Source organism: Myodes glareolus, chromosome 17 (assembly GCF_982192425.1).
Source record: "Myodes glareolus chromosome 17, mMyoGla1.1, whole genome shotgun sequence".
Lineage (NCBI taxonomy): Eukaryota > Metazoa > Chordata > Mammalia > Rodentia > Cricetidae > Myodes > Myodes glareolus.
In genome coordinates this window covers 53,168,420-53,193,270 of record NC_142042.1, presented here as the reverse complement: position 1 = coordinate 53,193,270, position 24,851 = coordinate 53,168,420, and positions in this window count along the sequence as shown.

Here is a 24,851-nt window from a genome sequence, read left to right as displayed (position 1 = left end):
CGGTGAAGGGAAAACTCTGATTCTAAGTTACAGACAACATTGCCAAGCGCATGACAGGAAGACAAGCATACTTTCAGAAGAGAAAAGCACAAGAAATGGGACGAATGTCTGTCAAGGCGTAACATCCATGGCCAGTCTTACTGGATCCTGTCAAAGTGGAATCAACTGTGTGTTATTAAGACCCAGTTACAGACGAGGAGGCTGAGAATGACATAACGGACATCACACAGGCAGTGCATGGCGTAGCTGGAGCTCAGAGCCAGGTTGGCAAGACTCTGGGGCCTGAGCTCTTTCCCTTCTACGAAACTGACTCCAAGAAGACTGAGATCTACCCCTTTCCTCCTCTCTCTCTCCCTTCTTCCCTCCCATCCGTCTCCTCCCCACCCCTCTACTTCTTGAGACAGGCTCTTTTTATATAACCCAGGCTGGCCTGGAAACCATGGCAATCCCCCTGCCTCAGCCCCCAGAGTGCTGGGACTGCAGGCGTGCACCACTATACCCAATTGCTTCCTTTCTGCCACGAAGTGACCAGTTGGTCTAGCTATTACTTTAGTGACCTAAGGATCACCTAGAAATCTTGTGGAAACAGAGACTCTTGGGTTTGGGGCAGGTAGGCCATTTAGTCTACATTTCAAACAGACTTCCCGGGGGGCTTTGCAGCTCCCAACCTTTTCAGTGGCCTCTGAGGGACAGATAAGCAGCAGCCAGTTGGGCTGCACCCCTAGGATTTCTGATTGAGAAGGTCTGGGGCTGCTAGCATTTTCATCTCTGACACATCCCTGAGTGGAGCCGGAAAGCCTTTGAGATCTATCTTAGCACAAGGCTCTGCGAGACGCTTATCTGGCTTTTCATCTTTCCTTGGTTCCTCACATTTGAAGTAATTTTCAAAACACACATGCCTCTACTCTGCCACCTCACCATATGCCCCTCTTTGAGAATTGTGGAAAAGAGCAGAGGGACCCGGGGAGCATGATCCTGAGGCAAAATCATTCTGCAGCTTGCGATGGAGAATCTCCTGCTTTCACAGTGATGCGATGCTCATGTAAAACTGCAGACTACGGATGCTTCCAAGTAGACCTGTTCTAGCTGAGGCAGAGCAAAAGCAGTACTTTGAGCTCCCCCACCCTTTTCCCTTCTTTGACAGGAAAACACAAGAGCTGGGTGTGGTAGCTCAAGTGGATTTCTGTGAGTTTGAGGCCAGGCTGGTTTCCATAGTGAGTTCCAGGCCAGTCAGGGCTGCATAATGAGACCCTGACTCACAACGACAAGAACAAATGATTAAAAGGGCAGGAGAAAGTATGTTTCTCTCTCTCTTTTTCTCTCTCACACACAGATGTGTGTGTGTGTGTCACACACACACATACAGACATACATTTAGGGATGCATTTACTAAAATGTAATTTGCACATAAAGCTATTTAGTCTTTGGGAAACTAAGAGGACAAAGCATTAGACAACATATGGAAGGGTATTTTAAATTGAAATAAAAATCAGACTTAAAATTTTTAATGATGTACTATCCCTCTAGGAAGATCATTTTGCGTTAGAGTCCTTAATGCATACACGCACGCACATGCATGCACACACACACATGTGCACGAGCATGCGTCTGTGCATGCACATACACACACACGAACATGTATGCAAGCATGTCAGGCTTGTTTGATTTCTCCGTCAAACCCACTACAGTGCATGAAGTAAGTAAACCAGGAGCACATGTGATATGACAGTGACTCAGGACTCACCTGCTCGAAGGATCTTTGTCACATGCCAGGCCATCTTTTCAGAGCATGTGATCTGTGAAGATATTCTCCATAAAGGTGTTTGGTAGATGAGATTTCAATGAAATGTATTTCCAGACTTCAGTGTCTTCAGAAATAATTCAGTCCTTTCAGAGTTCGGAATTAAATAAAAGATTTATGCTTCTTATAGGCATCCATGAGGAGCGTTATCAACATTTTATCTTGACAAGCCTTACAAACAGTGGTGTCTCGTAGAGTTTCCTTTGCTGGCCCTTCATTTCCTCATTCCAAGCCATTGACTCATGTGCTCCCTGTTCCTGAATTCCACTTGACTAATGCACTAAGCAGATATCTGAGTTACCTGTCAAGTGTGTGTGTTTATGTGTGTATGTGCGTAAGTACTTGCATGAGTATGTGTGTGTGTACATGTGTACTTGCGTGAGTGTGGGTGTATGCTTGTGTTTGTGCGTGTGTATGAGTATGTGTTCATGTGTACTTGCGTGAATGTGTGTGTATGCTTGTGTATGTGCGTGTGTACATGTGTACTTGCATGAATATGTGTGTATGTTTGTGTATGTGCGTGTGTATGAATGTGTGTACATGTGTACTTGCATGAGTGTGTGTATGTATGCTTGTGTATGTGCATGTGTATGAGTGTGCGCGCGCACCTGCGTATTGGCCAGAGGTAATTTCAGATGCCATTCTTTAATTACCATTCACCTTGTTTTGAGGCAGGGTCTCTCACTGAACCTGGAGCTCACTGCTAGCTGGCCAGAGAGTCCCCGCTTTCTTCCTGTCTCTTCCTCTCTCGTGCTGGGATTACAAGCATGGGTGACACCACACTCAAGTTTTTGTGTGAGTTCTGGGAATCGAACTCAGGTCCTCATGCTTACATGCCAAGAACTTCTCCCCAACCCCTCTAATTCTTGTATATTTTTTTTATTTTGTTCTAGAACTAAAAGAAAAAAATCAACCCAATTTCATTTATTTTCCATTTCTCTCTTTTTACTACTTTCAGTTTAAACACAAATAAATAGCTCAGCTTCCCTACAGCTATCCCCAGGAAGTGAATATTTTTAAATCACCAAACCAAATGTCTTGGTGGGTAGGGAATTGTGTTTCTACAGAATTTTGATGATTAAGGCCTCTGAGAATGCCAATGGGCTACTAAGTTTTTGTTTTCTCTATTGAAGTAACCCTAACTTCAGGCCAATGGAGATATACAGCAGAGGGCTCTGTTTTTGCTAAGTCTAAACCTGTGGATGGCCACATGTGGAGGAAGTGACTGAGGACACAGCTACCAAGCACGTTGGACTCAGGGACCAGACTTCGTGAGTTCCGTGCTGCTGGTTCCTACACTCAGGGTGTAGCTTGTGCAAGTGTCTCGCCTTTCAAGTGGGATTCTGACAGAACTCATTTTGAAGGTTATTCTCAGGGTTATATCTAATGGATGCAGTACAGCAACTTCAGCATAATTAATGCTGGACCCGGAGAGACGACTCAGTGGTTAAGTGCACTGGCTGCTCTTTCAGAGGATCAAGTTCAATTCCCAACACCCACCTGGCAGCTCACGACCAGCTGTAACTCAGTTCCAGGACATCTGATGCCCTATTTTGCTGTCTGTGGGTACTGTGCACATGAGCTGTGTTGACATACATGCAGAAAAGATATCCATTTACATAAAGATAATTTTAAAAACATAATCGATGATCAGTAAGTGTGTGTTGTGGTTGTACCACTTTAATTATTACTAAAATTTTCATATAATGCTAACAGAGATATGAGGAACAATTTGAATCTAAAGGAGCAAGCATTAGCAGAGGTTTTTATTTTTTGTTTAGTTAATAATGTCACAAATGCTTATTTGAGGAAAAACAAAAGAGTTATTAGTTCACCCAACTCTAAGTAGAAATGAAAAGGTTGCTTGCTGTAGAACACTATTATTTCTTGCTGGATATTGCAAAATATAAAGCAAATACACTATATTGGAAAGGTCCCTTCAGAAAGCCCATAATATTCTTAATTATGAACAGAAGTCATCCCCTTACTACCTTGAGACATTTGCTGAGAAGGAGGCACAATTATATAATCAAGCATAATGAATGCAGATTCATTTATTTATACTGCGACTTATTCCAGGAAGGAATAGAGGCCGCTCTAGTGAGTGAGTCACAGGCAAGCCTCGAGATGAAGAAGTTCTAATGCAGCAGCAGGCTAGCTCTCAGCACGCACAGAAACCACTATAGAAGATGCCTCAAAGAAATGTAAATAAAGACGAATAAAAGCCATGTTCCTTCTACATTTCCTCTTCTAGAGCATCACCTTGCTGACAAGAGCAAAACTTTGTTTGGCTCTTTTTCCTCCCCATTGTTCTCCACATTCAGTCAATAGCCATAAAACACCGGTTTCGTTTTCATAGTTGTTGGTTTGGTTTTGTTTTGTTTTGTTGAGACAGGGTTTCTCTGCATAGCCCTGGCTGTTCTAGACTTCTCTCTGTAGATCAGGCTGGTCCCTTCCTCACAGAGATCCCCCTGCCTCTGCCTCCTGAGTGCTGGGATTAAGCGTGCACCACCTCCGCTTCACTTTTTCATGGTTGCTTTGTTTTTTATCTACATCATCTCGGTTTCTACTGCTATAGCCCTCATTCATATTGCTACTTCGCGAATAACAACTTTCTACAGATTTTTCTGGCTCTCACCTCTCTTCTTCCCATCCCTCTTCCCTTCTAATCTGATACCATTATCCTTCCAATTTAGTGCTAGTGAGTTAATTTTTCCAAATTATGCCTCTGGTCTTGTCATTTGCACGCCCAAGACCCGCTTTCTATATCTGCTGCATTTTATTTGTACTGACTTTGTGTCTGTAGGTTATACCTCATAGCGTCACGCTTCTCACAGTCCTTGCAGCTTCTCTCCCGGAAAACTCCTTGCACTGTTTCTCCGCAGCACCTAGCTCACTGTTGTCAGGGATCAGTGAATGTTGAAAAAGCAAGAATGTATCATTATGTCAATAGGCATTTCTAACCGGCACAATTGTGTCTTTGTGATGCTATAATTTGATCAGGACAAAGGGAGATGTAAATCACCAATTTAGAAAAATGTAGCTAATTCAAGACCTTAATTATAGATTTGTGAGATAGTCACATAATTCCTTTAAACTGGAGAGAATGCATTTTCATCTTGTCACTTACCATGCAAGCTGTGACAATTAAAATATTAATCAAAGGTTAAGGAAAACTAGCACAGTAGGGAGAAAATAGCAATTGAGAGTAACATTTTGAAAGGTCCCATGACAGCAGAGGTTCTGATGAAAACCAGAAACTGAAATACTCGTACATGCGAAAGGGTAAAGTGTGTGTGAGATAGAGGTCAGCTGTCTTTAAGAAGATGTATAAATGCATTCTACTGGTTAGTTTTTAAAATCAGTTTTGTGCAAAATAGAATTGCCTGGGAAGAAACATCTTCAGTCGAGGAATTACCTCCATCAGAATGGCCTGTGGGTATCTCTGTGAGGACATTTTCTTAGCTGCTAGGTGGATGATGATGCAGGAGGACCATGTCCACTGTTGGCAGTGCCAAACCTGGACAGATGGGCCTGGGTTATATATAAGGAAGATGTCTGAGCACGGAGGTGAGGCGGGGCAGGGGGAGGCAAGCCTGTAAGACGTGGTCCCCGTGGTTTCTGCTTCAAACTTTTGCCTTGAATTCCTGTAATGGCTTTCCTCAGCGATGGATCATGACCTGAAAGAGAAAGATGAAATAAACCCTTTCCTCCCCTCTTCTACAGCAACAGAAAAGCAAAGTAGGACACTCATAATCTCATAGACAGAGAGAGAGAGAGAGAGAGAGAGAGAGAGAGAGAGAGAGAGGAATTTTTTTTTTGTTTTGTTTGTTTTTGTTTTTCAAGACAGGGTTTCTCTGTGTAGCTTTGAAGACTGTTCTGGAGCTCACACTGTAGACCAGGTTGGCCTCAAAGTCACAGAGATCTGCCTGCCTTTACCTTCGGAGTGCTGGGATTAAAGACGTGTGCCACCACTGCCCCAGGAGAGGTGCAAGGACTTGTAAGCTGAGGTGGAAAGATGGCAAATTCAAGGTTGACTTGGGCGACTTAGCAAGACCCTGCTTTCAAACCAAAACTTAAAAAAAAAAAATCACGAAATGACTGTGGTCAAAGTTCAGTGTGGTATGCTTGTCTAGCATTCACAAGTCCCTGGGTTCAATCCCCAGTACTGGAGAGATAAAGGGAGGGAAGGAAGGACAGAGGGAGGCAAGAGGAAGAGATTTATTCGTGTGTCTATGACTCTGAGGTGGAGCAGTAGTTTGGGTGATGTACATTTAACTGCTATGGGACCCCTGTCTATGATACACGAAGAGGAATCTTTAGCTTGTTTGTGATTTATAGCATAACATGCTTCGTCTCAGAAGAAAATTCATCCAGACATTGCATCAGCTGTTACAAAATGCTATAGAATAAGCAATCCTTTTAATAACAGCGCAGGTAAGGCAGTAATAACCATTTCCTAGTATCTGTAATCATTGTAAAGATCAAAGTTTGTGTCCTTCCATATGGTGGTAATGCACTCAGCTATTTCCAGAGATTACAACCGTTGCTGTAGAAAGCTCCAAAATATCTTTTGATGGTTAAAAAAAAAGCCATATTGAACTAAATTTGAATGAAAGATGAGAGCTTTATTATGTATTCAAATTTCTGCACGTAAGGCATTCCAAAGGTAAACTACCCCATCTACTCCTTAAGTGTTGCTTGGATTACATGACTTACTTGCTATAAGTAGTGAGTATAGAAAGAAAAAAACATAGTAACACTATAGTGAAGAAGCACAGCAAATACCAAACTGAAGGACACTCTACAAAAGATCAATGCCTTGAAAAATAATGAGAGGCTGAGAATTATCCATGGCCAGAAAATAAGGAGAAATGACAACTCAGTGCTGCTTTAGGCTGGATCCTGAATTGGAAGAAGGACTTTAGTGGGATAACTGGGGGAAGCTAAATAAAGCCTAGAGGTTAACAGTAATGTGCCAGCATTGCTGTCATAGTTTACATAAGCATACCGCTGTAAGGCTATGGAGATGGCTCTGTCTTTAAAGTGCCTGATGTCTGAGCATGAGGACCTCAGCACCGTGTAAAAGTGCCCATACCTGTAACTCCAAAACTGGGAGGGCAGAGATAGGCAGATCCTCACTGGCCAGCCAGTTATCTAAATGGATGAGCTCCAAGCTCGGTGAGAGAACCTGTCTCAAAAAATAACCATGAAAAGCAATTGAGGAAAAGATATCCAAAGCCACCCTTTGGCCTCCAGAGGCGTGCACATGTGCACACATGTGTAGATGATGATGACAGTGACCAGGATGCTGACAAACATACCACAGTTAAACAAGTGCCACCTAAAGACGCGTGTTAGAACGCTGTGTGTTATCTTCACAGCTTTTCTATAAATCTAAACTTCTCACAAAAGCTTTCTGACAAGAAAACCTTGTTTTTGTTCTTCTGACATAAAGTAGCTACAAGTCTACCATCTGTCACTGCCATCTACAGCTATGCTGGCAGTCCAGTCACCCTTGGTTGACAATGTTCCTGAGAAAGGTGGACGAGAAAATATATAGGAGAAAGCAATTTCAAGAAAGGAAGCTGAGGGAAAATTAAAAAAAAAAAACTTTGAAAGCAGTGTACAATATTAAAATGTTTTCAAAGACTACATCTTCCTTTTTACAGATAGCAACAAAGAGCAAGGTAATAAAATTTCACTTGCACTGCATAGTGATTCCATTAAGATCCAAGTAATGTCTCTGTGTGTGCTTTTCCCAGGAAAGGCTCTGTCCTTCTGTTACCGCAGTATAGAGCTCTAAGCTGTTATTGCCCTCTGGGGAGAGCTATGTTTTGTTGGATTGTGTGTAATGAGGTTGAAGTCTACATGAACCCTCAGAGAGATGAGTTGAGTATCCCAAGTTCTTAAAAAAAATAAAGAAATAAAATAAAGAATCAGCCTGCTGACTTTCAAATGGAAGTGAAGAGAACCATTTTAGAATCTGATATATTGTCATCCTAAAGGCAAAGAGTAGTGTACATGCCATAGTGTCCTCTACCCACCTTTGATCCCTATGTGTCATTTGTCCCTGCTGGGTATTCACAATGACCAAGCCTGTCTGTTCTTCAGCATTTACAATATTATTAGAGATTTGGGAAGGTTGGTTCATATCTCACTAAAATGTCTTCTTCATTAATCTTAATAAACCTATAAGCAATTTGTGCTCATTATCACCAATTTAACTTTAATCATGACACTTAGTTAGATTTTAATCCTCGTGATGATTTTGCAAACACCGATGTCATTTGTTCACCTACGTGTTCCTTCCAAAGGGGAAACTCTAACATCATGTGTTCTCTGCATATGCATCTAGATGGCATCCTTTGCATCAAATCTATTATTGAAAGAGTCATTCATCTTTGATCTGGGAAGACTACAGGTATATCATGTGATTTGGAAACTGATTCTCCTAGAGTTTTCCACTGGGTGAAATGGTCCACAGCAAGCTTTGTTTTGCTTTAGATTTCAGAAGCAAATACTGCGTGCCTCTCAGTGTAGCCACGCTGCGAAAGGACAGGAAGAACTCTAACAATGAGATCAGACAACAGGATGTCATGGTGGTGATGTCAGGGTTTGGTTGAGCCTGGTCCCCGGTCAGGGGGAAGGAAAAGAAAGGATGTGGCTGTTTTTGTCCCTTGGCTCTCTTGTAGCCTTTGCGAACATGGTAGGAGAGGCCACTCCTGAAAAGCAGGATGATGGGGAACAGACACACTGCCATGTTTCCATCTTTCCTTCATCTTCTTCCCTCCCCCATCCCTGTTTCCTGAGTGGGCTCTGAGAATTGCAATATTTGCATTGCTATAGCATCTGAAGACAGACCTTCTATATTTTAATGTTCCAGTTATAGAAATGTCAAATAGCTGCTGTTTTCAACAAAAGATGTGAAAGTATTTCTTTACATTAAGAAACAAACAAAACCCCCAAACCAAAAACCTTGTGTTTTTGGAACTGTTTTTGGAACTCAGTGGTTTAGAGCACTTTCGTTTCTTACAGAGCACCCTGGTTCAATTCCCAACACTGGCATGATTGTTCACAATCATCCATAACTCCAGTTCCTGGGAATCCAACACCCTCTTCTGACCTGGGTAAGCACCAGGAGTACATGTAATCTACATATATACATGCAAGCAACACACACATACACTGTTTATCCCAAAGATATGAGAAGAAACACCACCAACTCAAATCACCATGGCCAAATTAATTAAAACGAACAATTTATTAAAGCAAACTTTTTAATTCATGTACATGGGTTATCTCTCCCTAAGGCAGGGTTTCAGAAGGTCAGCATTGGATATGTGCAAAATAAGGATTTTTAATAGCTCAGGGATAGGGGTTTTTCAAATGGGGGATTTGGTAGGCAGGAGCAGCATAACAAGGTAGTCATAACAACCGTTTGAAACAAAGGTAGGGTTGCAAGATGGTCATATTAAATATTTGAAACAACAACATGGCTGCTATTTCCTAGAACAGGCAATACAGAATCATTTGTAGTTAAGGTTACAGGTGGGGCATAGCCTAATCCTTGAGAAACAGAGATTTAATCATGAACAGAAATAAACCTAGTTTGTCTTTATTATAAGATGAGTTTTATGCCTAAGATGGAGGCAGGCTGGTTCATCAACACATAAATCAATGTAAAAATTAACAAACAAACAATACTTGTGTTGGTCTGAGATTACTCAATGGATAAAGCAATTGCCATGTAACTATGAGGACCGAAGTTCAGGCTCCCAGGACCCACATAAGTGCCAGGGTGTGGTAACCTAACCATAATTCTAGTGCATATAGAAGGCAGAGACAATTCTTGGGAGCAAGATGGCTAGCCAGATGAGCCATATCAGAGAGCTCTTGGCTCAGTTGAGAGATCCTGCCTCAAAAAGTAAGGTGGAGAATGATTGAGAAAAAGTCCTGATGTCAGCCTTGGGCCTTCACACTTATGCTTGCTCATATGCCTTTGTACACACATGTACACCCACAGATGTGAACATGCATACATGCAAAGCACACACACACCTACACACACAGTTAAGTACTTTTAAAGTACTTTTTGGAATAATTTTCCTTACATTTAAAACATTTCTAGGCTGGGAAGATACCTCAGTTAGCCAAGAGTTTGCCTGGCATGTACAAAGCTCTGGGTTCAATCCTGAAAACCAAACAAAGAAACAAACAAAAACTTTCTGAGAGAAATTCTACTTCAGTATGAAGCTAGTACCCTTTGATCTATTCTTGATTGAAGGCCTGGATCCTCATAAGCCCCATGTTCTTTTTTCTTTGAGAGAGGACCTTGTGTCTCAGGCTGGCCTCCAGCTTGATACAAAGCTAAGGCTGGAATCCCTCCATATGGGTCAGTTTACGAGGTGCTGGGACTAGAACTCATGACTTCATGCGTGCAAACACTCTACCACCCAGCCCCACTTTCCATAGTCCTTCTTACAAGGAACTTTGTACTTGTTTGTGCTTTTGTCTTCTCTGCCTGGGCAGTTGCCCAGGCAGACTACCAGAATGACACTGTTGAGGCTGGGAACCATCCTTCATATAGAGTTCTCTTCTTTCCTGTTGTTTAAAATGTCCTCACAGGCACTTGCTTTTCCCTTTATGTCTACAGATGTGTGTAACTACAATGTATGCAAGGTTCGTTTTGTCTCGGGTGTGTGGTGTCAAGGGCACTGCATCATTAATATGGCCTGGCAAATTGTTAGCCAGCTCACCAAGCTCCATTTCTGTTGGCTAGACATGGGTTCTCACAAGCGACCTGATTCTACACCAACTATCGATTACCTCTTGGTGTCTGTTATCTGCTGACCTGGTTTTCCAGGGGATATATTTTTTCTGACTTCTCGAGTTGTTGAGGTGTTTAGTTGCCTCTATTTCTGACCTCATTTGTGGGAGAAGTAGAACAACGTAAAACCCTGCAGCAGTCTGGGAGAGCTGAAAGGTATTATAGTGATGGATACAGTCATGATCTAGTGAAGAGAGTCAGCAGAGATATCACCCATACGGCCATTCATCTCTATGGAAGAATTTTGTAGATACAGAGAATCCAGCTGAAATCTTAACACCAGCTTTTATACACTTCTTTAGTAACTGACGTCAACTATGGTAACCTTGCCTCTCTCTGAGGCCTAACAGGTTTTCCAGTAACCTTCTCAGCTTTAATGTTTGTGCCGCACAGTGCAGAATTAAACAAGCCACTCCTGAAAAGGCATTCCATGCCCAGGTGTGCACCGTTTGCTTAGATTCCTACACTTGTTGTTCCCTCTCTCACCCTCAATGCCCTTTATTGCTGTTGTCTTACTTTGTGTGGAAAACTCTCCTCAGTCTCAGGGGTCCAGGCCTCCTCTAAAACTTCTTTCTGATAGACATGGCTCTCTTAATTTAACCCGCACTGGCATGGCTGTCAGCCTATACAGCTCCATCCCCTTTTCTAGAACATTCTTCCTCCAATTTGTGCCTCCAAATTTCCATTTATTGTCCCGCTAGGCTCAGCATCCCACAGCTGAAGGGTGACCCCAACTCTGTCAGTCTGTGAGTTGGAATTGTGCCCCTGCCTCTCGTGCCCTTCCCACTACCACTATCAACCTGCAAACTGTGCCTGACTATGACACTCAACTCGCTGCCTTGACTCCAGGCTGTCTTTTTAATCCAGTGCCTACCGTCTTATGCTTATTTAACCTAAAAAACCAATGGAAATCTAGAGGGAAGAAAGAAAGGAGAGAAGAAGAAAAGGAATAAAGGAAGTAAGTAAGGAGGGAAGGGAGGGAAGAAGGAAGAAAGGAAAGAAGGAAGGAAGGAAGGAAGGAAGGAAGGAAGGAAGGAAGGAAGGAAGGAAGAGAGGGAAGGAGAGAAGATATTTTTTGAAGTCCCAGTCCTTAATCTGCCACCTATAAGTCTCTCTAAACTGGCCCAACACTTAACTCCAGGCTTCTCCTTCACAATCCTTTCAACCAGCTTATACCACTGTTCTTCCTCTGTGAGAATTTTTCTGCACCTGGTAACTGTAGCAATAGCTGCAGTTTCTCAATTTCTCAATTTCTCAATCCCATGCACTGCACATATCTACCTAAAAATGGTGTCAGGTAGAAACTTTTATCCTATTTTCATAGGTGAAAGAAAATTGTTACATGAGTTTCCTAAACCACATGATAAGAAAATAGAAGACCTCGATCTCAACCCCATCCACCTCTGAAGTCCACGCTCTTCATTTGAAGGGTCCTTCTCATCACTCGTTAGATATTTGCATCTCCCAAAACTCTCTCAAATGCAGCTTCTTCCACACAACTATTATTTCTTCCTTTTGAGTGCATGGAATCTCTCCTCCTTTTCATCTTCACAATACTATGGATATGTCGTTTTTTTTTTTTTTTTTTTCTGTTCTTGCAGCCCTACTAGAGCTTATACAGGAGGGCTTCCTTGTTGCCTGTCATATCCCCTACTGCTATCTATGCAGTTATTTTTCTGTTGCTGTAATAAAACACCACGGGCAAGGCAATTTATAGAAGGAATGTATCTGGGCTTATGGTTCCAGAGGGGGAAAAGTCCATCATGGCTGGGAGGCAAAACAGCGAGTGGTAGGTAAAAGGGACCAGCACAAGATATCCCAGCACAAAGTTCTTAGCACAAAGGAATAAAGGAATCAGAGACAAAACAGGAGATAGAGGATGGAGAAGGGAAAAGGAAGAAGATTGGAGGGGGAGGGGTATTTGCCTTTGGATGGAGAGGAGACAGACATAGCCCATAGGGAAATTACAGTTTAAAAGGGAAAGGGGAAAACCCTGCGTTAAAATGAGTTGTTTGATTTTGATTGGCCATGATAATTAGGGTAACTAAAAGGGGACTTCTGATTGCTGAACTTCAATACTGGACCTCAGGAGCAGAAAGTGGCCAAATAAAGGAATGGACTTTGGTGGTTAGTTTTAGGAATGTAATCTAATGGTTCAGCAAGGTAGGGGGACTAGGGGAGAAGGGGAAGAGGCAAAGCCTGTTGGGGACATGTTTGCCATGCTCAGGCCTGCTAGAGTCCTTCAGCAGGCATGGTACTAGATGCAGGAAGCTGGGAGCTCACATCGTTATCTCAAGCATGAATCAAAGAGAGCAAACAGGAAGTAGGGCAAGGTTATAATCTCTCAAAGCCTGCCCAAAGTGACATACTTCCTTCAGCAAGGCCACATCTCCTAAAACTCCCAAACGGTGCCACCAACTGTGGACCCAGTGATCAAACAGATTAGCCTATGGGGGACATTTCTCATTCAAACCACCTGAATCAATCTCTCTCTCTCTCTCTCTCTCTCTCTCTCTCTCTCTCTCTCTCTCTCTCTATCTATTTATAATCTATCTATCTATCTATCTATCTATCTATCTATCTATCTATCTATCTATCTATCATCTATCTATCATGTGTCATCTATTTCTACCCTGGCTCCTTTCATGATCCTTGCATAGCGCAATAACAGAATGTTTTTCTAGACTATCTTCCTCAGTCACCATTGCATCTAAGCCTCATTTTTATGGTTGTCATTTGAGCGAAAGCAAAACCAAACCAAACAAAAAAACAAAATGTCTGTGCTCTCTAGTTGAGATATCCGTTGCTGTTGTTCGGCTAAAATAATGAACTGCTTATTTATCTCTCTATATAATCAAAGGATCCCTGTCATCAGTTGCTTTTTTTAAGTCCCACTTCTTGAGGAATGTGATGTGAAGACAGCTTGTTTCTCACTCGGTGACACTGGGGGAAAACCAGGCGTGAGGAATGAGAGGCAGAGTGACAGTAAGTGGCAGACTCCGGATTTAAACCTAGGTGCATGTGGAGCGAATGCCATCATTCTTTACAGAGCATCGCACTGGGCTGCAAGCCAATCACTAGCCAGCTCATTACCTAAAATACAGTCGCACCGTCCCGACAATACATTCTGACCACTGGGATTAGAACTTTTGTTTTCCCACAACAATTTAGCTATTTATTGGTAATTTAAGATTAAGATTCTTTGTTCTCTTTGCTTTTGGCATAGACACACGTCTAGTCATTTGTCCGAGGGAACTCTCTTAATGGTGTCCGATCCCTGTTAAGATTTAACACCGACAATTGACGTTATTGTCATTTTTTCCTGTTCATTTCAAGGGCAGCTTCAAGCTTGGGGGTTACAGTACTAAGCTTCAAGAGCTGCTGTCATCACTCTCCTTCCTGTATCTATTTGTAGAAAATTGATGTGTAACTCAAATGATGAAGAATAATATTTAACTGCCTTAATCTGCCTAAGAACCGCATCTCCTTCCTTCTCCCTGCCCTCTCCCCCTTTTTTTGCCTATAAAGCCCAGGCTTGCTTTGAGTTTAAATGATCCTACCTCAGCCTCCTGAGTGTTTGGATTATAAACCTGCACCATCACACCTGGCTGCGTTTCTAATCACACAAATCTGACATACAATATACTAATAAGGCATATGGAAAGGAAGAAAGCAAATATAATCTTTTTCTCCTAAGAAATCACTTAAATGATCTCAAGGAGATTTTCATTGTCCTTAGAATAGCATGCAAACCAGAAGACACACATTGTTCTTCAAGAGATGGTCTTTTCATTTTCTCCTTTCACTTCTATTTCAAACATGCTAGGTGTCTTCCCAAAAACGCATGCTTTTTCTCTCTCCTGGAACTCTGAATACCATCAGAGTTTCTTACCTTACCTACCTAATACCCACTAGTCCTTTAGGGTGAACGGATGCTATACATCCATCTAGGCTTCTTTACGTCCTCCAGTGTCAAGTCCGCTTTTTATGTAAAACCAGCCCATTTTCTGTCCTACTGTTTTTTAATTGCCTTTTAGCTTTCTTGTCTCCTCAGCTGGCTTGGAAACTCCCTAAGGACACAAATTGTAGCTTATCCACTGTTGATTGGAACATAGTTAGGTGTCTGTTCCATTTTTTTGTGGGATGAATGAATAAAAGATTTAACTTTTCTTAGATGGGAGGGTCATTTCTAGACAGCTTTGTATCTTTTAGGACTGAGTATGGCTCTCCGTGACCCTATTATTCCTGAGAGATTTGTAAGCCTAAATAATAGAAAATGGGTGACACACAAATTAAAACATTTGAGCAACTGTCAGGCTTCTTTTTTTTTTTAACCTCATGCATTCTTTGCATCTGAATATTTTACTTGGATGGAAATTTTTCTTCTGGGAAATAATATGGGCATCCCTGGTGAGCACACCATCAAAAGAGATAGATCAGCCTAAATTAATCCAAGGAACTAAATATAACTGAGTGGTGGAGCAATAATGCTGCCTGTTATTAAGAGGAAAAGCACACACTATGTTATTTTTTTCTGTAATCAATTGCAAATTTACATTTGATAACTCTGGTTGTTGTTTAATCAGAAATGATTATCTTCCTTGATTAGGAGTGGGTTTTTTTTTTTTTGAGGAAGAGGAATTGCTAATTAGTTTGCTATCACTCTGTTGAAGGTGTTTGCAATTAAATTGAGGAGGTAAAGAAAGCTGCAAATGATCCAAACGCTGAACGCCGTCACCAAACACTCGAGGTGTTCTTTTTTCAAACTCTCTAAAGATTTCTTTAGAACCTTCCAGGGGCTGGGGAGATGGTGAAATGCTTGCTGTGAAAACCTGAGGACCTGAATTTGGACCCCCAAGGCCTCATAAAAAAACCAGGCATGGTGGTGCACATCTCTGATCCCAGTGTTGGGGAGACAGAGAAAAAGGGATGTTTGGAGTTAATTGATCAAAAAATCTAGCCAATCAGTGAGCTCCAGGTTTATGGAAAGACCTCGTCTCAAACTGTCAGATGAAGAGTGCCAGACTCTGACCTCTGACTTCTGCATACACATGAGCATGTACATGCACATAAATCACGCACACACAATTTTTAAATATAAAATGGGAGAATGCAGAGACGGCCCAGCCGTTAAGAGCACACACTGTTCTTACAGAGGATCCGAGTTTAGTTCCCAGCACTCACACTGGGTCAGTTACAATTGCCTGTTACTCCAACTTCAGGGGACCCAACACCCCCTTTGGGACTCCAAGGGCACCTGCCACTCACATGCACATACTCCCTGGCACATGCATATAATTTTTAAAATTAAGAATAAAATTCATTATAAAAAATGTGTGAAATCTTGGTTCTAAAGAGACTAGTTTTTCAACATTTTATTATGAATATATTTTTGAAAAGCAAATTGCTATTGTGCATATCAATAAAATTAGATGAAGTCATGATATTAAGCCATTTTAAAGTTGTTTATTCTCTACCTTAATAAGGTGCTAGCTCTGTATAATAGGTACTTCTGATTAGATCTCTTCAGATTTGTACATTAGTTTCCCTAAGCTCTGAGGACTTTTAGTTCTTTTATTCTAGAGACAATAAGTGGTGAGGGACAATCAATACCAACATTTGAAGATGTTTGTTTCTTGGGAAAGATCAAATTTTGTAAGATTAAAATTTCCGTCTTGACTATTTCTCAGTGCACTGCTCAGTAGGGTCAACCGCATGCGCACTGTTACGGCACCATCTCTAGAACCTTTTTGATCTGCAAAAACTAGACCTCAACATCCACTGACAGCCACCCTCAGCACCTGGCAACCACCTCTCTATTTCTGAGTTCTACTTCTTTACGTTCTGCATGTAAATGGAAGCACTTGGTGCGCATCTTTTCGTGGCTGGCTTCCCTTAGTAGGATGCCCTGACTTTCCATCCGTGTTGTAGCATTTAACAGAACGCTTTTCCAGTGTGTGGCTAACCATTTTCATATTCCGAGACTGAATAAGATTCTGTTATTATCACATGCCACATCTTCATTGTGCATTCAGCCGTCTCTGGACACTCAGGTTGCTCCCATCTCTTGGCTGCTATGAAAAATGCGGCCATAAACATGAGTGCGCCATCATCTCTTGCTTCCGCTTCCAACCTCAATCAAATATGTGATTGTAAGACCATATGGCAATCCTCCTTTTAATTTGTTGAAAAATGGCACTGTTTGCATAATGGCTACATCATTTTGCATCCCCACCAATAGTATACCAAGGTTCCAGTTTCTCCACACTCTCGCCAACACCACGTTTTCTCTTGTTATTTTTTTGTAATGGTGGCTCTCCTCTAAGTTCAAGGTGATGGTTGACTGTGGCTTTGATTTACATGCCCTTAACTAGCAGAGATGTTGAGCACTTGTTCCTATGCCCGTGGCTACACACATATGTATGTGCATAACTTCTTTGGAAAAATGTCTAGTAAAGTCTTCTGCCCATTCTTAGTTGGGTTATTTTGTCTTTTGTTGTTGGGTTGTACCAATTCTTTGTACAGTCTGGATTAACCTCTTTAAATACATGGTTTGCAAAGACTTTCTTATACTCTGTAGGTTGCCTTGTGCCACTGATAATTCCCATGCATGTACTTTACGGAAGCTTCCAAATTTGTCATGGTCAATCAATATATCATTTTTGCATCATTGCCTGTGCCTTTGAGGCCATGTAAAAAAAATTATTGTGAATTCCACTGTCATGAAGCTTTGTCCCTATGTGTCCTCTACACCCTTGTAGCTTTAAGTCTTACAGCTCAGATCCTAAGTTCATTTTGAGTTACTTTTTTTGTGTAAGGTCTATGAGTCCAATTTCACTTTATTTATTTTTTTTCGAGACAAGGTTTCTCTGTAGCTTTGGAGCCTGTCCTGGAACTATCTCTTGTAGACCAGGCTGGCCTTGAACTCACAGAGATCCATCTGCCTCTGTCTCCAGAGTGCTGGGATTAAAGACATGCGCCACCACCGCCTGGCTCCAATTTAATTTTTTTCACGGGTATAAATTCCTCTAACACCATTGTTGAAAAGATTGCTATCTCCTGGCATGGCATTGAGGTCCTTGTCAATACCATATGTAAAGTTTACTTCCAGTCCATTGTTTAAATGCAAGCACAATGCAGTTTTGATTACTGTAGATTCATAACATGTTCTGCAATTGAAAGAGGGTTTTTGCTACAACAATGATTTTAAGAATATTAATTTTTAATATTTCTAATGTTTAATATAGGTGATAGTAAGGATTATATGATGTTCAAATACTGTGAAATAATGACTTTTGCCTTCCTCTTACCACATATATCACAGCCCACTGAATTGAATTCTGTCTCTACATTTTATTAGAAACATTGTGTCTATGGAGAGTCACCAGAATAATGAAGGTCTCTAGAGCATTTGAGAGAATGTAAAATATTTAAGCTATAAAAAGAAATTTTAAGGCAACCACAATAGCAGTCTTTGGTTATTCATTTGTTCAAAATACTCATTGCAGTGTAATTATAGCATAATCTCAACAATAAAAAACAAAATACGACCACTGCCTTCACTGTGCTCCAAAGTTTCTGCCTTCCTCCTTACACACGTACTTTCCTTATCAGTTGCATCCCACCGCACACTGTGGAAAGCTCCAATACTCCAGGCTGAATGCTTATGAATGAGTCTTGTTGACAAAGAAAAAACCCTGTAATTTCTGTGAAGATTCAACACACTCCATATAAAATATCTGGTGGGCTTTGATAGTTAAAGGACAAGCAATAGACTAAGCAAAGTATTTGAGAAACTCTTGGTAAATGATTTGTTCTCTCTCTCTCTCTCTCTCTCTCTCTCTCTCTCTCTCTCTCTCTCTCTCTATATATATATATATATATATATATATATATATGAATGGAATGATATTGTTTTTTACAACTCAATAATAATGAGACAGAGAGCCCAACCAAAAAAAATAGCCAAATCAGAGAACATTACAGAAGAAGAGACAGAAAGAATGTAAGAGGCAAATAGAGGGCCTGAAATGCTATCTCATGGGTGTGGCATAGCCGTGGCAACTCTTTAACTCACAGAGACTGTGTTTCTCTGCAGAGGGTCTGCACAAACGGAGCCCCAGAACAGTCAATCATAGATGGGGAATTCATTAGTGAAATCCAAATTACAGCTACAAGGAGATACGGTTTTACATCAACTAGAATGTCTGTGATAAAACATACAGATAATAAATAGTGTTGGAAAGGACAGAAATCTATGTATATTATTGATGGGATATGCAATGGTGAAGCCATTTTGAAAAATAATTTGGCAACTTCCTAGAAAAACATCGTAAGTTTATTACATTACCCAGAATTCAACTCTTAGACATCTAATCCAGGAAAAATTAAAGTATATCTAGACTCAGATTTGGACATGATTGCTCTTAGAATCATTATTCACAATAGGCCCAAACTGGGTACATTCTAAGTGGTCACCAAATTGGCAAACGGACATACAGAACGTAGTATAAACATGCAATAGAATGCTAGTTAGAAATGAAGAAGGACAAACTACAGATACACCCTTCCAGGCCTCAAAATCTTTATCTATAAGTTTTGGCAGTCTTAAGAGAAAAGTTAATATACTATGTAGCTCTATTTTCATGAACTACTCCGAAAGGGCAAAAGTAGAGGTAGAAAGTGATTGAGAGTGAGGAGAAATTAAGTTTGAATTTGCTGGAGGGACTTTACTGGTGTAATAAAGGCATCCTAAAACTGATTTATGGTAATGATTGTACAGTTTGATAAATTAACTGTAGGAATCAATGAATCAGATATTTAGAAATTTAGTGTGATACACAAAATATGCCTCAATAATGTTATTGAAATATATATTTGGACAAAAATCTTCCTACTCTCCTTTTTCCAAAATATCAACTACTTGGCTTGAAAGTTTATGTGGCAATGTTAAGACAAACGGTAGGGAGCGGGAGGGACAGCTCAGTGCTCTCCTCCAGGGCACTGGAGTTCAGTTCTTAGTGCTCATGTCATGGGGCTCACAAATGCCTATAACTCCAGGACCAAAAGACACCCTCTTCTGTACCCCATGGGCAGCCACACACATGTATACATGCATACATACTCACAGCCACATAAATAAATAATGTATTTAATATATATTATCTATTAAAGACAGGGGCCAGAGACATGGCTCAATGGCTAAGAGAGCTTACAGTTCTTTCAGAGGACTTGAGCTCAATTCTTGGCACCCATATTAGGCAGTTCAGAAATGCCAGAAGTCTAGATCTAAGGGATCTAACATCCTCTGCTGGCTTCCAAGAAGCACCTGTATACCTTTCTCTCTCTCTCTCTCTCTCTCTCTCTCTCTCTCTCTCTCTCTCTCTCTCTCTTTCACACACACACACACACACACACACACACTCCTAAATAAAAATAGATTCATTTAAAAACAAAACAAACAAGCAAACAAAGATCAGACAGGGGCTAGAGAGATGGCTCAGCAATTAATAACACTGGTCACTCTTCTAGAAGAGCTTCAATTCCCAGCACCCACATGGTAGCTCATAACCATCTACAACTCCAATTATAGGAGATCTAATGTCTTCTTTTAGGTACTGTGGACACATGGTGCACAAACATACATGTAGGCAAAACACCCATACATGTAAAATAAGATAAAATTTGAAGAAACACAGACAATAACAAATGTTGGTGAGGATACCGAGGAGCAGGACCATTCATAAATTGCTGGTGGGAATGTAAAAGGGTGCAGCCACTTTGAAAAACAGTTTGGCAGTTTCTCAAAAGTTAAACATAGAATACCACAATGACCCAGAAAGCTTACTCCTAGGTATCTGCCAAGGAGAAGCAAAGACAAATGTCCTCATGTAGACTTGTGGGTAAAGGTTCAGAGCATCTGTATTCACTGTAGCAAGAAAAAAATATGTGGGAATAGAACAGGTGTCCTTCCAGTTGGTGGATTAAAGAAACAGGATGTCAGAACCCACCAATACAAGGAAATTCAAGTATGATACACAATTCAACAATAATAACTCTTACAATGTTACTAAATCTCAAATACATCAATGCTCAGTGAAAAAAGCCAGACACAAATGGACACTGTTTTGCATGAATGCAAATTCATAGAGCTAGAAGGCAGATTGGTTGCTGAATGGGGCATGGGACTGTGAGTGGGCACAAGTTTTGGGGGTCATAGAAGTGTTCTAAAATCACACTGTGGTGACAGATGCACAATTTTGTCAGTTTACTTGTTATGGGTGAATTTTATCTATGTATATTATACATCAATAAAGCTAAGAACATTTTTTAAAGATTTAGTTTTATTATTTGTGTCTGTCTGTCTGTCTGTCTGTCTGTAGACATGTGGGTGCCCACAGAGACCAGAAGAGATAATTAGATTCCCTGGAGCTGGGACCTGAACTCAGGTTCTTGGAAAAAACAGTAGGTGCTCTTAACTGAAGATCTCTCTTTCCCATGACAATTTTTAAAACCTATACCCAGTGTGCTGGTTAGATTTGATGTCAGCTTGACACAAGTTAGCATTATCTGAGAACAGACCTGCGGTGCATCTTCTTAATTAGAGCTTGATGTGGGAGGACCCAGCTCATTGTAGGTGGTACTACCCCTGGATATCTGATCCTGATCAGATAAGTATATAAGAAAGTAGACAGAGTAAACCCTGGGGAACAAGCAAGTAAACAGGACTCCTCCATGACCTCTGCTTTAGTTCCTGCCTCTGGGTACCTGTCCTGTGTTCCTGCCCTGACTTCTCTAGATGACGGACTTACAATAGGAACCAAAGACACCCAGTCTGAAGCCTTCGCTCCACAGATGAAGAAAAAAGGTCCAGGCAGGTGGAGTTGTGTACCTAAGGTCCTAAATGCAGTTGCTGTCTGGGTATAACCTCAGCATTTGACCTGTCTACCAGGTCTATCTTTTTCATATGCATTCCTTGCTCATTCAGGCTAGAAGAATTTCAACACAGCATTTCCCTTGTGTCTCCCTTTCTCTGACCAGACAGCAGGCTTCAGGAGAGACTCACCCTTTTCCAGTTTTGCTTACCATTGCATCCAAGTGCCTAATACAGCGTGCAGGGGTAACAGGTTTCTCGTTCAACACTTACTGAATGGATGTATGATTGGTTGAACAAACAGGCCTAAAGCCTAAATGCTCCTAGTGGACACAGTGAAGAAATCCCTGCTGTGGATTCTTTCTTTGCAAAGAAGGGAGACACCCTATAAACAGGTCTTCAGAGATGGACGTCACACACTTGGTCAAGGTGAGACTGAACGTTTGGGGGATTTCATAACGAGAACAGAAAGTATCTTTTGGTTGGGTGGAGAGACTGCCACAGGAGAAAAGGCCCACTTGTCTTTGGCTCACTGAAAAGAGGACAGTATCTGATAAGCCTCTCCTTGAAGAAAACAAAATCGTATAAATAGAAAACTATACACCAACAGCAGCTCATGTTTTAACTCAGGAAGAGAATTTTTTTTATATCTCCTGCCATACAGTTTTTTTCATTCATCTCTTCATTCCAAGTCTAAAATGGCTTAACATCTTGATGTCATTGGCTTATCCCACCAACATTACACTCCCTAGAGAATTTATTTAATATGCCCCATTCATCTCTATCCAAGTCATTGAGACAGGCCAGAGCCAAGGTAAAGACCAACAAAGCTTCCTCATCAAGCACTTTCTTTATATTTCTGTTTTTAATGAGCTTGTTCAACCAACTCAAACATTTGTCCATCACCTCTGATTTGTTTCTTACCGTGTCCTGGGCACGGTGCTCAGTGCAAATAGTATGAGCATGAACACATGTGTGCGAACATGCACATGCGCCTGCACACACGCACGCAAGCGCACACACACTCTCAAATACTTTGCTCTCTTTCTTTAAGAAGTATAAATTGCTTCACTGGAAGCCAGACACTGATCCATGGTGTCAAGGACTGAGCAGAAACCACTCTAGCACAAAGCCTATGCCTACCTCAAACAGAGGTTGATCAGTTCCTCTTTATTAGGTCTGCTGTACAAAATCCCTGTGGATGGCTGCAGAGCCTGGTTGGCCCTATATAATTTTTCAAATTCTAACCAGTTGTTAAACAATTTTTATGCTGACCTTAAATATTCAGTAAAGATTCGGCTTGAATTTGTATGATTCATTAAGCCCATGGTTTTCATTACAGTAATATTTAAAGGACTAATTATCTCCGAGTAATCACAGAGTATGAAGCAATTTAAATGTCATTCCCAGAACAGGTTAGAAGCAAATTTACTTATTAAATTATGGATGTTTTACTTCATACTGGCCATAGGATAATTAAAAAATGAACATGACGCTTAATTTCAAGTTTACTTAAAAAGATGTGGTCGCATGGCTCTGCCTTAACTCACGACTATCATGACCTGAATTCCTTTTCTTGAAAAACGGAAAACCTCCCTTTAGCCTAGATCAATCACTTTAGAGGCACAGCTTCTAAACTTCATTTTCAAGTAAATAATTTCTGTTAATTTTCAAAAAGACTTAGAATGTTGGGAAACATTGTAGAATAGAAGGTATAGGGACTGAGGTTGCCTCAGAGGGTTTGCCTTGCATGCACAAGGCCTCGGGTTCTAGCACAGCAAAAAAGTTCGTGAAGAACAGGCATCAGCAACTTTATTTCTCAAGCAGATCCATTTCCTGAGTTCGACAAGGAGAACACACTATTAGGCTGATCCATATAGTGCTATTTTGGTAGATTAAAAGAGGTTGAAAATTGGCAATTTCATAAGTTCAAACTAATGAATATATTGAACATGACAGTTCCTTAACAGTACAAATTAATTATGTAAGATTATAAGTAGAGTTTAAAACATTGCACAAGGTTTAGAAAAAGGGAGCTGGAGAGATGGCTCAGTGGTTAAGAGCTCTGACTACTCTACCAGAGGACCTGAGTTCGATTCCCAGCACACACATAGTGGCTCACAACCAGTTCTGGGGACTCCAATGCCTGTTCTGGTGTCTGTGGCACTGCACACACGTGACACATATAAACATATGGAGGCAAATCTCCCATACACATAAAATATAATGAAATTTAGGAAAAAATAAAAATCCATACTCACCACACAAACGTAAATACCATCACATTTCTGTGTATTATCTCCCCTTGCTTCCTCTTGAACAGTTTTTAAGAATCTTCATCCTTGCTGGTGTGGTGGCACAAACCTTTAATGCCAGCACTCAGCTCTGTGAGTTCAAGGCCATTCTGCTAGTTCCAGGACTACCAGGGCTGTTGCACAGAGAAATCCTCTAAAAAAAAAAAAAAGAAAAGAAAAAAAGAATTTTCATTCTTTACATTTTCAGTTTGTATCTATCCTTAACTCACCAACTAAATCCACTATAAAATTATGCATTCCTGTACTTAGATTGCTTTTAATTTTTAATTTTTATTATATTGTATTATGTTGTATGTGTATCTTACTGTATTATGTTGTATGTGTATTTTTTGTCTTGCCTCCATGTATTTGCATGAGCACCGTAGGTGCTGGGGATTGGACCTGGGTCCTCTGGAAGAGCAGCTGATGTTTTTAACCACTGAGCCATCTCTCCAGCCCCACTTCTAGTTTTTCATATTTCAAATGGTATTATGATGAGCATGTTTGGAATTGCCAAGAAAAATCTGGCCAGTGTTAATATAATGTTGTTTTTTGTTTAAAAAAAAGCTATGTCTCTTTATAAATATCCAACATTCAGGTTTTTTAATCAGGTAAATTATGAGGACTACTCCCGACTACCAAGAGACAGAAGTCCTTTAGTTGGCTGTGTAATTCACCATTTCTTCTACAAACTGGTATCCTTTACAATTCATAATGACAACATAGTAGTGTTTAAACTCACAGTCTCCATAAGGACAACATAATAATGTTCAAGCTCACAGTCTCCTCCCAGACTTTCACTGAACTCATAATGAAAGTGTCGGGATTCATTCCTGTCCTCAAAAACAGGTTTTTTTTTTCTTCGATTAAAAACTCTACTTTATAAATCTTAATTCTCATATCTCACTTCAGTAGCAAAATAAATCTGTATGGGAAGAAAAAGGTGCATGTTTACGGCTTGAGATCTGTGCTTATTAGCTTGGCAGAGACAACAGGGTTACTTTCATGGGTTTTTTTTCACTCTTAAAAATGAATAAATAGTTTGAGCAGTTA